We start from the raw sequence: 13,258 nt of genomic DNA, 5'->3' as shown, positions 1-13,258 counted from the left end.
TTCCCTCTCCTTCCCACTCCCACCAACTCAGGACATCATCCCTTACCACGACCTCTTTAGCCCAAGCCAAAGCCTCGGAACGATCTTGCCAGCTTTGGCAAGCAGCCACTCCAATTCTCCACATAGGGTGCTGACAGGTCACTCTTCCTAAGGCTTAACTTTCAGCATGTCTCTCCCCAATTAAATCATCTCCATCTCCAGCCTTAGTGCATCATCAGCTGGGCGTCATAAACACTCCGCAATCTAGCCCCAACCTCAGCCTTGTTCCTTCCACACGTCCCGCCAGTAGCACTTGGGAAAGGAACAAGAGAAACATGATATAATCACACGAGAAAATCTAGATCAAGCCCTGGAAATCATATTGGCCCTGGAAAGCAGAAATATGAAAATAAAAATAAGCCATATCGTTGGAATTGGAGTTTGCACATGATTATCTGACTATGGGAGTTCAGCTTCCAGTACAAGGAATAAAGGAACAACAGGCAGGGTTTAGAGCGAGGGTTTCAACTACGTCAGACCCGTTATGTGCAGGCTCCATGGGTTAGCAGCAGCCTTTTGGAACGGGGTGGAAGAGAATGGAACGGAATTTAATCCGAACAGATCCAGCTGCGTCATGTGAGCTTAAACAAGCGTCTCCCTTTAAACTGGTGCTTCAGTCATCCAGACCCACAGGCACAGAGTACACGCGTAAAAGGCATTTCTCAGTGTCGGCTGTGGGTCAACAAAGTTCGAAAGCCGTCACCGGAGATCTATAGGGTCAGAAGCGGGAGCGGGGTGCGTCCCGACCCGCAAAAGTGCAAGGTCACTGGGACCGCCCGAGCTGCAACCGTGGGACGGGGCTGATGCTGCGGGTCCAGGAAGGCAGCGCTGGGCGGGGCAGACACCGCCAGGAAACGGCGGACGAGTGCGGGGATCCTTGATGTGGGGGTGTCGGGCTTAGGCCAGGGGACGGGGGGGTGGGGATAGAGGGGCGAAGAGCAAGGAGGGAATCGCGGGAGACCCCACAGGAGGCGGCCTGAGCGCCGGGACGCAGACCCCTCCCCAGCACCCGCAACCCTCGGGACCCCCGGGAGAGCCGGGCTGGGGGCGCGTCCACGCCGGGGACGCGGGACTTTCCCCGCCCGCAGGGGCCTGTCCTCACCGACGACAGCGGGGCCCTCCCTCTCCGGCGACAGCGCCGCGGCGGATCCTTCAGCCTCTGCCGCTGCAGCAGCGGGCGTCGACCTCGCGGCCCAGGACGCCGCCGCCACCCGGACCCCGGCGCCAGCTCCCAGCCCCGACCTGCCCCTCGGGAGCGAGCCCCGTGACCGAACACCGTGACCACGCGCGCGACCCCGCCGGGGAGCCGGCCTTGCGGAACGCTCAGGGGCGCTACTTCAGAGCATGCGCAGCAAGACCGCGCGGCCCATTCCTTAGGTAAATCCGCTGCTCCGGGTCTTCCCTGCGCGGCGCCCAGCCGCAGACCTGGCCTGTCAGCGCATGGGGGCGGGGACGTAACTCACGGAAAAGGCGGGGCCATCCCGAGATTGGACGGCGGCGTCCAGGGGCGGAGCTAGGATGGGGGAGCTGAACAGGACGCTCTTGGCGTAAAGGGGCTGGAGTAGGGGGCGCTTAATTGAGACCCCAGGACGGTCCCCAGTATCTGAGGCTGCCCGCAGGAAGCGGAGCGTTTGCTGAGATGCACTCTTGGGCCTGTCAGTTTCCTGACCCCGTGGGAAGGCGATTCTCATGCATGTCATTGACGCCCCCAGTGACCCTACCCCAGAGCGGAACCAGTGTGAGATTCAAATAAACAGCGATAGCAACGGATTATAACCTTGACTACGATACGAGTCCAAACTGAAGGAAATAAGTCAACGGGGGAGAAGGGACAGTTCTTTCTCACATCAGAAAGCCAACGACAACAAAAAAATACCTGGGCCGGGCGCGGTGGCTCACGCCTGTAATCCCAGCACTTTGGGAGGCCGAGGCGGGTGGATCACCTGAGGTCAGGAGTTCGAGAACAGCGTGGCCAACATGGTGAAACCCCGTTTCTACTAAAAATACGAACATTAGTCGGGCGTGGTAGTGGGCGCCTGTAATCCCAGCTACTCGGGAGGCTGAGGCAGGAGAATAACTTGAACCCGGGAGGCGGAGGTTGCAGTGAGCTGAGACGGCGCCACTGCACTCCAGCCTGGGCAACAGAGTGAGACTGTATCTAAAAAAAAAAAAAAAGCAGAAATATTACATAGTATTACAAAGTCTGCATGACGTGTGATGTAACACATTGAATGTAGAAGCAGTTATGAGAGCCAGTAGTCTTCTTTTAAGCCAGCAACAAAGATATTTGCAAAAATGTATAACTATGTCACTCTTCTCACTAAATTTCTTTGGGAAAATATTGTACTTTTTCATAAAACTATGTTAACACAATCAGTTTACTATTTTTTGGTAAGATCTTTATTGAAATATAATTCACATACCATGCATGTCTCCCATTTAAAGTGTACAATTAAATGATATGTAGTATAGTCAGAGAGTTGTGCAAACAGCACCATAGTCAGTTTTAAAACCTTTCATCACTCCAAGAAGAAACCTTTAGCCACCACCCTCCAATTTGCTAATCACCCCAGCCCTAAGTAATATCTATTTTCTGTCTTTATAGATTTGCGTATTCTGCATATTTCATATAAATGAAATCATGCAACAAATATGTGGTCTCTTGTGACTGACTTCTTTCGCCTAGCCTTAGCATAGCCCTTTCGAAGTTCATCCATGTTGGCCGGGTACAGTGACTCTTGCTTGTAATCCCAGCACTTTGGGAGGCTGAGACAGGAGCATCGTTTGAGCCCAGGAGTTTGAGATCAGCCTAGGCAACATAGTGAGACTCTTTCTCTACAGAAAAAAAGGAAAGAGGAACAAGAAAAAATTAGCTGGATGTGGTGATGCGCTGTAGTCCTAGCTACTCAGGAGGCTGAGGTGGAAGGATCACTTGAGCTTGGGAGCTGGAGGCTGCAGTGAGCTGCGCTCATGCCACTGCACTCCAGGCTGGGCGACAGAGCAAGACCCTGTTCAAAAAAAAAATAGTAGCAGAACTTAATTACTTTTTTTTTTCTTGAGATGGAGTCTTGCTCTGTCGCCCAGGCTGGAGTGCAGTGGCACGATCTCAGCTCACTGCAACCTCCACCTCCCGGATTCAAGTGATTCTCCTGCCTCAGCCTCCTGAGCAGCTGGGATTACAGACACTTGCCACCACGCCCGGCTTTTTTTTTTTTTTTTTTTTTTGAGACAGAGTCTCGCTCTGTCGCCCAGGCTGGAGTGCAGTGGCGTCATCTCGGCTCACTGCAAGCTCCGCCTTTCGGGTTCACGCCATTCTCCTGCCTCAGCCTCCCGAGTAGCTGGGACTACAGGCGCCCGCCACTGCGCCCAGCTAATTTTTTGTATTTTTAGTAGAGATGGGGTTTCACCGTGGTCTCGATCTCCTGACCTTGTGATCCGCCCGCCTCGGCCTCCCAAAGTGCTGGGATTACGGGCGTGAGCCACCGCGCCCAGCCCCTCCAGCTTTTTTTGAGAGGAGTCTGACTGCGATGCCCAGGCTGGAGTGCAATGGCGCTATCTTGGCTCACTGCAACCTTTGCTTTCCGGTTCAAGAGATTGTACGCCTCAGCTTCCCCAATAGCTAGGACTACATGCGTGCGCCACCATGCCCGGCTGATTTTTGTATTTTTAGGAGAGACGGGGTTTCACCACGTTGTCCAGGCTGATTTCAAACTCCTGACCTCAGGTGATCTGCCCGACTTGGCCTTCCAAAGTGCTGGGATTACAGGCATGAGCCACCATGCCCGGCCAGGATGCTGTTTTTGTTTCTTCGTTTGTTTTGTTTAGTTTTTGAGACGGAATCTCCCTCAGTCGTCCAGGTTGGAGTGCAGTGGTGAGATCACAGTTCACTGCAACCTCAATCAAACTCTTGGGTTCCATTGATCCTCTTGCCTCAGCCTCCCAAGTAGCTGGCACTACAGGTGCATACCACCGCACCCGGCTAATTTTTTTGTGTGTGTGTGGAAACGGGGTTTCCCTATCCTGCCCAGGCTTGTCTTACATTCCTAGGCTCAAGTTATTCACCCGCCGCAGCCTCCCAAAGTGCTAACAACCACGCCCTACCTTTGGCACCCTTGTTGACAACCAATTGATCATAAATGTGGTTTGTTTCTGGATTCTTGATTCTATTCCATTGATGTATCTATTACTTATTTATTTATTTAGAAACGGAGTCTTGCTCTTCTTGCCCAGGCTAGAGTGCAGTGGTGCGATCTTAGCTCACTGCCATCTCTACCTCCTGGGCTCAAGTGATTCTCCTGCCCCAGGGTCCCAAGTAGCTGGGATTACAGGCACCCACCACCACGTCCGGCTAAATTTTTGTATTTTTAGTAGAGACAGGGTTTCACCATGTTGGCGAGGCTGGTCTCGAACTCCTGACCTCAGGTGATCTGCCCTCTTGGCCTCCCAAAGTGCTAGGATTACAGGCATGAACCACTGCGTCCTGCCTGTTATTCCTTTTCAATATTCTTTTGCCTACTCTGGGTCTTTTGAGTTTCCAGTTGTCATCTTTCTTGTCAATCTTTGTGAAAATGAATCACTACCTTTAGTTTTACATCGTTGAGACCACCGCAATTTTTTTTTTTTTTTTTTTGAGACGGAGTGCAGTGGTGTGATCTCGGCTCACTGCAATCTCCATCTCCCGGGTTCACGCCATTCTCCTGCCTCAGCCTCCCGAGTAGCTGGGACTACAGGCGGCCGCCACCAAGTCCGGCTAATTTTTTGTATTTTTAGTAGAGACAGGGTTTCACCGTGTTAGCCAGGTTGGTCTCAATCTCCTGACCTTGTGATCTGCCTGCCTTGGCCTCCCAAAGTTCTGGGATTACAGTCGTGAGCCACCACGCCCAGCCGCAATTATTATTATTATAATTATTTTGAGGCGGACTCTTGCTCTGTTGCCCAGGCTGGAGTGCAATGGTGCTATCTCGGCTCACTGCAAATCTGCCTCCGGGTTCAAGCGATTCTTCCGCCTTAGGCTCCCGAGTAGCTGGGATTACAGGTGCGCATCACCACCCCGGCTAATTTTTTAATTTTTAAAATTTTATTTATTTATTTTTTTGAGACGGAGTTTCGCTCTTCTTGCCTAGGCTGGAGTGCAATGGCGCGATGTCAGCTCACTGCAACTTCTGCTGTGGGCGGCAAGCCACCCCGGCGCCGAGGCAAGAGACTGAGGACACAAGCTATTCCAGTATAATAAAATATAAAACAAGAATAGTTATACCAGATATAGATCTTAGACATGATTATATATGAATATCATTAATCATTAGTTTGTAGTAATTACTCTTTATCCCAATATTATAATAATCCCCGCTCTATAATCATAACCTAGGAAAAACCAGGCCATACAGAGATAGTGTAGCAGGACGAGTTGCAGACAAAACGCCTCAGACACCGGATTAAAGAAGGAAGAGGTTTTTTTATTCAGTCAGGAGCGTCAGCAGACTCGTGTCTTAAGAGCTGAGCTCCCTGAAAAAGAAATTCCTAGCCCTTTTAAGGGCTTACAACTCTAAGGGGTCTACGTGAAAAAGTCGTAATAGATCAAGTAAGCGTGAGGAACGTGACTGGGGGCTACAAACATCAGTTAACAGAACAAAAAGTTTTATAGTGCTTTCTCATACAATGTCTGCAGTTTACAGATAACACCAGTAGTTTTGGTCAGGGGTTAATAATATTATTATTTTAGCCACCAGGGCCAGGTGGTGGCGCCAAGGTCGTCTAGCTATTTATCTTACTTCTGTTTCTTTCCAACTTTTTGCTTTCTCTCTTTTCTCCTGTCTTATAAACTAGGGAAAAGGGGAGGTTGGGGAGAAACTGGGAAGGACAACAGGAGAAGTGGTGTCCTCATACCATAATAGGAGCTGAGGGGACATAGTGAGGTGTGACCAGAAGACAAGAGTGCGAGCCTTCTGTTATGCCCGGACAGGGCCACCAGAGGGCTCCTTGGTCTAGCGGTGATGTCAGCGTCTGGGAAGACGCCCGTTGCCAGGGGGACCGTGGTCTAGCTGTAGCGAAAAGTGTCAAGGAACAACACCCGCTACTTAGCCGACCGGGAAAGGGAGTCTCCTTTTCCCGGGGGGAGTTTACAGAAGACTCTGCTCCTCCACCTCTTGTGGAGGGCCTGACATCAGTCAGGCTCGCCCACAGTTATCCAGAGACCTAACCGTCTCCCTGTGATGCTGTGCTTCAGTGGTCACGCTCCTAGTCCGCCTTCATGTTCCATCCTGTACACCTGGCTCTGCCTTCTAGATAGCAGTAGAAAATTAGTGAAAGTACTAAAAGTCTCTGATATGCAGAAATAATGGTGTAATCTGTCTTTCTCTTTGTCTCCTCTCTCTCTCTGCCTCGGCTGCCAGGCAGGGAAGGGCCCCCTGTCCAGTGGACACGTGACCCACGTGACCTTACCTATCATTGGAGATGACTCACACTCTTTACCCTGCCCCTTTTGCTTGCATCCAGTAAATAACAGCGCAGCCAGACATTCGGGGCCACTACCGGTCTCCGCACATTGGTGGTAGTGGTCCCCTGGGCCCAGCTGTCTTTTCTTTTATCTCTTTGTCTTGTGTCTTTATTTCTACCCTCTCTCATCGCCGCACACGGGGAGAGACCCACCGACCCTGTGGGGCTGGTCCCTGCACTCTGCCTCCCGGATTCAAGCGATTCTCCTGCCTCAGCCTCCCGAGTAGCTGGGATTACAGGCATGCGCCACCACGCCCGGCTAGTTTTGGATTTTTAGTAGAGACTGAGTTTCTCCATGTTGGTCAGGCTGTTCTCTAACTTCCGACCTCAGGTGATCTACCCACCTTGGCCTCCGAAAGTGCTGAGATTACAGACGTAAGCCACCCCTCCCGGTCTTAATTTTAATTTTTACTAAAGACGTGGTCTCCCTATGTTCCCCAGGCTGGTCTCAAACTCCTGAGCTCAAGCGATTCTCTCTCCTTGGCCTCCCAAAGCATTGGGAAACAGACGTGAGCCACCCTAGTCAGCCTCCTTTTGGGATTCTTGCAACTTTTCTGTAGGTGAGAAATTATGTCAAAGTAGAAGCTAGATAAAGGAATACTCCCTTCATCCCCTGAGCATTCCACGAGGTGAAATCCTCCTTTTCCCATTGGTCCAGCCACCGCCCAGCCCGTGGCCATTGGTCCAGCCCTCGCCCATTGGTCCAGGCCCGGCCCATCCCTCGTCCATTGGTCCAGCCCTTGCCATTGGTCCAACCCATCCATTGGTTCAGCCCCGCCCATTGGTACCGCCCCCTTCCATTGGCTCAGACCCCGTCCTTTGGCCCCGCCCTGCCCATTGGCCCGTCGCTCGCCCATTGGTCTAGCCACGCCCATTGGCCCAGCCCATCCCTCGCCCATTGGTCCATCCCCGCCCTTTTGTTCCACCCCTTCCGTTGGCTTAGTCCCCGCCCTTTGCCCCGCCCCACCCATTGGTCCAGCCCCGGCCCAGCCCTAGCCCATTGGTCCAGCCCCGCCCATTGGTTCAGCCCCACCCATTGGTTCCGCTCCCTTCTATTGGCTCAGCTCCGCCCCTTGACCCCACCCCGCCCATTAGTTCAGCCCCCATTCATTGATGTCCAGCACTCGCCCATTGGTCCAGGCCTTGCCCATTGGTTTAGCCCTCGACCATTGGCTCACCGCTCGCGAATTGATTCTGTCCCCGCCCACTGGTCCCTCTCCTGCCCACGGGCCCCCCCTTCCCGCTGTCCCTCACCTGGCTTAGCGCGCGCCAAGGACACATTCTCCAGCAACGCGGTACGGTACCGGGCTGACTCCAAGCGCCAGGAGCCGCGGGGTCCTGGTTGCTGTTTTCCTGTGACGCTTGGCGGCGGCGGCCAGAGCGGCCCCAGCACCGTGCCCTGGGTTCACCGCGGCTCTCCTATCACCCAGGGGTCGCCCCGGTCCGCCCGCACCCTTCTCTCCGCCCGACCCCCTTCTCTCCGCCCGACCCCCTTCTCTCCGCCCGACCCCCTTCTCTCCGCCCGACCCCCTTCTCTCCGCCCGACCCCCCTCTGGCTGCGCGTCCTCGGCTGGCTCGGGGAGGGCGCCACTCCTCCCTGGGAGACCCCAGGGAGACCCGCCTCACGGCCTGCCCACCTCCCCTCGCTCTAAAGCGGCCGCTGGAGGAGCCACAGGTCTGGCGAGTCCATGTCGAGGTGCCCTGGGCTCCCGCACGACCCACGGCCTCCTGCGTCCCGCACCTCTTGTGTCCTGCAGCCGCCGGCGTCCTCTCTGGGACCCCTTCCTTCCGAGTCCGTCCACATCCCCTGCGGTTCCTCTGAAATCCGCACCCCCCAACCCTGGAACCTCGGCTCTTCCGCGCGCTCCTCGTCCCCGCATCCTCAGTCCCCAGATGTCCTCCGCGTTCTGTATCCCCCTGCACCACACCGCTCCCTCTCTCCCTGCCCTTCGCACTAGGACCCTCAGGGACCAAAATCGTCCAAGATGCCTTCCCTGGTGTTGAGTTTATGTTAAGGGGTTGGGTGAAGAGACCAAAAAGCAGTGGATGTGGTAACCACAGGGGCGCCGTGTGTCCGAGTCGGGCGCCTGTCGGAGGAAGCGAGACGAGAGGAGAGGCTGCGGCTCGCGCCCTGGGCAGCGACAGTGTGGACCCCATTGCAATTTCCCAACGGCTGCCACCCGCAGGATCAACGCACAGGCCCCCTCCACCACTCCCAGTCGCCCACCTCCCATCCGTGCAGAAGCCACCTTAGAGCCGGTGTCTGGGCCGTAAGAAGCCCGGGTGGGGGTCAGGCGGGTGGGCGGAGCGGGACTGAGGCTGCGGGGCGGAACCGCACTCCTGGGTGCCAGCACTGCCTGGGTCCTGGAGAGGCTGCTGGGCCGCCGTTGAGTCCGCGCGCGCCCTCTCCCGGCCGTCAGGAGCACCGGCCAGAACGTCTCCAGATTCCGGCCCTGAACCCGGATGAGGCCCTGCCCAGCGCTCGGTGCTGTCCAAGGAAAATGAGACCTCGAGGTGAAAAGCGCAGAGGCTGTGCACGCTAAGGCCAAGCGGAGGATGCGTTATTACTGTTTTCTTCTTGATGATAAAACCAGGTGTTGACAAATGCCGGAGAGATCGGCATTCGCAGGACGTGGGTTGAATGTAACTTGCATTCTTCCAGTTCGGCAATCTCACTTCTAGAACTCTGTCCTAGGAACATACGAGGCTATTTCAGGATTGCTTACAACCTGGAAGCAACCGGGATGTGTCTGGCCACTGGAGCTAGTGGATTTCACGCATCCCTGCAGTGGGCATCAAGCAGCAAAAAGAATGTTGTGCAGCATTCATAAGAGGGAAGACATTTGTAACACATTATGAAAAAACATATGTGGGCCAGGCACGGTGGCTCATGCCTGTAATCCCAGTACTTTAGGAGGCCGAGGCGGGAGGATGACTTGAGGTGAGGAGTTCAAGACCAGCCTGGCCAACATGGCGAAACCCCGTCTCTACTAAAAATACAAAAATTAGCCAGGCACGCTGGCGCGCGCCTGTAGTCTCAGGTACTCGGGAGGCTGAGGCAGGAGAATCACTTGAACCCGGGAGGCGGAGGTTGCAGTGAGCCAAGATCTCCCCACTGCACTCCAGCCTGGACGGCAGAGCGAGACTCTGTCTCAACAACAAATGTGTGGCATCACCTTGATTTTCTGAAAATAAAAAAATTTTAAAAATATATATATTTTGGCCGGACGCGGTGGCTCACGCCTGTAATCGTAGCACTTTGGGAGTCTGAGGCGGGTGGATCACCTGAGGTCGGGAATTCGAGACCAGCCTGACCAACATGGAGAAACCCTGTCTCTATTAAAAATAAAAAATTAGCCAGGTGTGGTGGTGCATGCATGTAATCCCAGCTACTGGAGAGACTGAGGCAGGAGAATCACTTGGACCCAGGAGGCAGAGTTTGTAGTGAGCCAAGATCGCACCATTGCACTCCAGCCTGGGCAACAAGAGTGAAACTCTGGCTAAATATATATATATAGCCAGAGTTTATATATATAAATATATATATGTAAATATATATATAAATATAAATATATAAATAAATATATAAATATAAATATATATAAATATATAAATATATATAAAAATATATATATAGCCAGAGTATATATATTATATACACACACACACATATATTTTTTAAAATTTACCTCTAAGTAGTGGAATTACTGGAGGTAATTTGTAATTCTTGTCTCCTTTTCAAAATTAAAATTAATGACATCTACACTCAGCAACCACACATATGGGCGGGGGGCACCGTTCTTGGAGCTACTGCAATACCAGGTCGATGCATGGAGTGAACTAAGTAAGCTGCTATTGCAACCCCCTCCTCCAAAAATCCACTTTATATACATTTTTTAAGACAGTGTCTCATCATGTCACCCACGCTGGAGCTCAGTGGTGCCATCATGGCTCACTGCAGCCTTGACTTCCTGGGCTCAGGCAATCCTCCAGCCTCAGCCTCTTGAGTAGCTGGACTATAGGTGAGCTCAGGTGATCCTCCTGGCTCAGCTTCCCCAGTAGCTGGGACTACAGGCACGCACCACCACACCTACCTAATTTTTGTATTTTTTTGTAGACTCAGGGTCTCACTATGTTGCCCAGGCTGGCCCCCACTGGGTTGGCCTCTGTTATACACCCTGCGGCACCCAGACTCCTCGGTGGCCCTTAGCCTCAGGTTCATAGACTCATCAGTCAGGGATTTCTATGTTTCCTCTGTGGCTCTGCGTGGGATGGGTTGTGACCTGTTTTCCACTAGATCCCGGGAACCCTGCTTGGGCCTGTACATCAAAGTCCCCAAGAAGTGAAGGAGCAAGAAAGTGGCAGAATTTTTAAAATTTTCAATTTAATTTAAAAAATTAATGTTTTAAAATTTGTGTTTGGATTTAAAATGTGAACGGATATCCACAATTGCATTTTTTTTTTTTTGAGATGGGGTCTCGCTCTGTCGCCCAGGCTGGAGTGCAATGGCACGATCTCGGCTTACTGCAACCTCCACCTCCTGGGTTCAAGTGATTCTCCTGCCTCAGCCTCCCGAGTAGATGAGATTACAGATGCCCACTGCCACGCCTGGCCAATTTTTTGTATTTTTTAGTAGAGACAGGGTTTCAACATGTTGGCTAGGCTTGTCTCCAACTCCTCACCTCAGGTGATTCACCTGCCTCAGCCTCCCAAAGTACTGGGATTACAGGCGTGACCATGCCCAGCCATAATTGCAATTTTTTAAATAGTTATTTGTTTTTTGAGATGGAGACTCACTCTGTCACTCAAAATGGAGTGCAGTGGTGTGATCTCAGCTCACTGCAACCTCCACCTCCCGGGTTCAAGCCATTCTCCTGCCTCAGTCTCCCGAGTAGCTGGGACTAGAGGCACCCACCACCACACCTGGCTAATTTTTGTATTTTTTTTTAGTAAAGACGGGGTTTCGCCATGTTGGCCAGGCTGGTCTTGAAATCCTGACCTCAGCTGGTCCGCCCGCCTCAGCCTCCCGAAGGCTGGGATTACCGGCATGAGCCACTGCACCTGGCCTATTATTTCAATTTTAATATCAAATTGCTAACACTAGGCTGGGCACGGTGGCTTATACCTGTAATCCCAGCACTTTGGGAGGCTGAGATGGGAAGATCGCTTGAGCCCAAGAGTTTGAGACCAGCCTGGGCAACACAGCGAGACCCCATCTCCTCAAAAACTCAAAAAAGTAGCCTGCCTGTAGTCTCAGCTGCTCAGGAGGCTGAGGTGGGAGGATGATTGCTTGAGCCTGGAAGGTCTGCTGCACTACAGCCTGGGCAACAGAGCAGGACCCTGTCCCTGTCTTGAAAAAAAATAAAAATAAAAGTAAAAATAAAAAATAAAGAACAGGAGAGGGGCTCCGGGATATGGGTGGCAAAAAAAGGCAACATGGGGTCCTAACCTGGCCATTTTTGTCCTCACTGCTCACTGGGATGTGGTGTGGATGATGCTGGGTGATATCACGGAACCAGCGGCGATCCTCTCAGGCACACTCGCATTAACATGGCTATGACTGGGAAGGGTGTGCTCAGAGGTGGAGGCAGAATGGTTTTGGAGTCTGCTGCCTGCATTTGGATGGTTTGGCAAAAGAGAAGTGTGTGGAGGAGAGACAGAGGGAGGGAGAGAGAAAAAAGAGGAGAGAGAGGGAAGGAGAGCCGGGGAACCCAGGCCACGGCTATACAGTATGCACTGCGTGCTCCTGCAACTTTTATGCTCCAAATGTTTCAAAATAAAACCAGAGGGTGAGGAAAACAGTGATGTGGCCAGGCCCAGTGTGCAGGCTCCAGCTCCCCAGTATGCGTCTCCCTCCCGGCCGACTGCCAGCGCCACTGAAAGACTCAGGCCCAGGGGCACCTTTGTTGTTCCCCCAACTCCACTAAAAGGTGGCACCAAAAATGCTCCCCCGCTCCCGGCCCTGCTGCTCCACAGCCACCCCTCACTGCTGGGTAAGGCTTCCCAGGCAACAGCAGGAGGGGCCCGATGGTGCCACACTGAGTACAGGGCAGACGCACCCCACAGTGACCCTGCCCTCTGACCCACCCCAGCCTCCTCTTCCTCACTCCCACTTCTTGAGGTTGCACCCGAAACGTCCTGCCCTGACATGCTCAGGTGTCCTTAACATCTGACAAGAACAGCCAGCCAAGGGTACTTGGGAACAGGCCTGGAGCAGTGGCTCACACCTGTAATCCCAGCACTTTGGGAGGCCGAGGCAGGCAGATCACCTGAGGTCCAGAGTTCCAGACCAACCTGGCCAACATGGTGAAACCCCATCTCTACTAAAAATACAAAAACAGCCAGGCATGGTGGTGCGCACCTGTAATCCCAGCTACTTGGGAGGCTGAAGCAGGAGAATCGCTTGAACCTGGGAGGCGGCAGTTGCAGTGAGCTGAGATCACACCACTGCACTCCAGCCTGGGCTACAGAGTGAGACCCCATCTCAAAAAACAAAACAAAACAAACAAACAAAAAAAACACTTGGGAAAGGAGAAAGCATGGTGGAGAACACAGAAGCCATCTGAATATAAAATCAGGGCCAGGCATGGTGGCTCATGCCTGTAATCCCAGCACTTTGGGAGGCTGAGGCAGGCAGATTACCTGAGGTCAGGAGTTCAAGACCAGCTTGGCCAACGTGGTGAAACCCCATCTCTACTAAATATATAAAAATTAGCCGGGCGTG

At 52.8% G+C, this 13,258-nt stretch overlaps 1 protein-coding gene across 40 annotated transcripts in view; it reads right to left on the bottom strand.

The window, feature by feature from the left end:
• Positions 1-13,258, bottom strand: part of FLYWCH1 (FLYWCH-type zinc finger 1) — a 66,187-nt gene that overhangs the window by 36,251 nt on the left and 16,678 nt on the right. For 23 of the 40 annotated variants that reach the window (XR_010152544.1, XR_010152547.1, XM_063797636.1 and 20 more), the window contains exons 1-2: positions 1,142-1,471; positions 47-291 (exon numbers count right to left, since the gene is read on the bottom strand). The exons of 2 other annotated variants lie outside the window; for them this stretch is intronic. The gene's annotated coding sequence lies outside the window, so the exon portion shown is untranslated. Of the gene's footprint in view, positions 1-46; positions 292-1,141; positions 1,482-13,258 lie in introns of those variants that run through there. 15 more of the 40 variants (XR_010152545.1, XM_063797614.1, XM_063797619.1 and 12 more) reach the window with 8 other exon arrangements.

The sequence above is a fragment of the Pan troglodytes genome, chromosome 18 (assembly GCF_028858775.2).
Source record: "Pan troglodytes isolate AG18354 chromosome 18, NHGRI_mPanTro3-v2.0_pri, whole genome shotgun sequence".
Lineage (NCBI taxonomy): Eukaryota > Metazoa > Chordata > Mammalia > Primates > Hominidae > Pan > Pan troglodytes.
The sequence above is the reverse complement of the archived record's forward strand: the minus strand, read 5'-3'. Positions and strand labels throughout refer to the sequence as shown.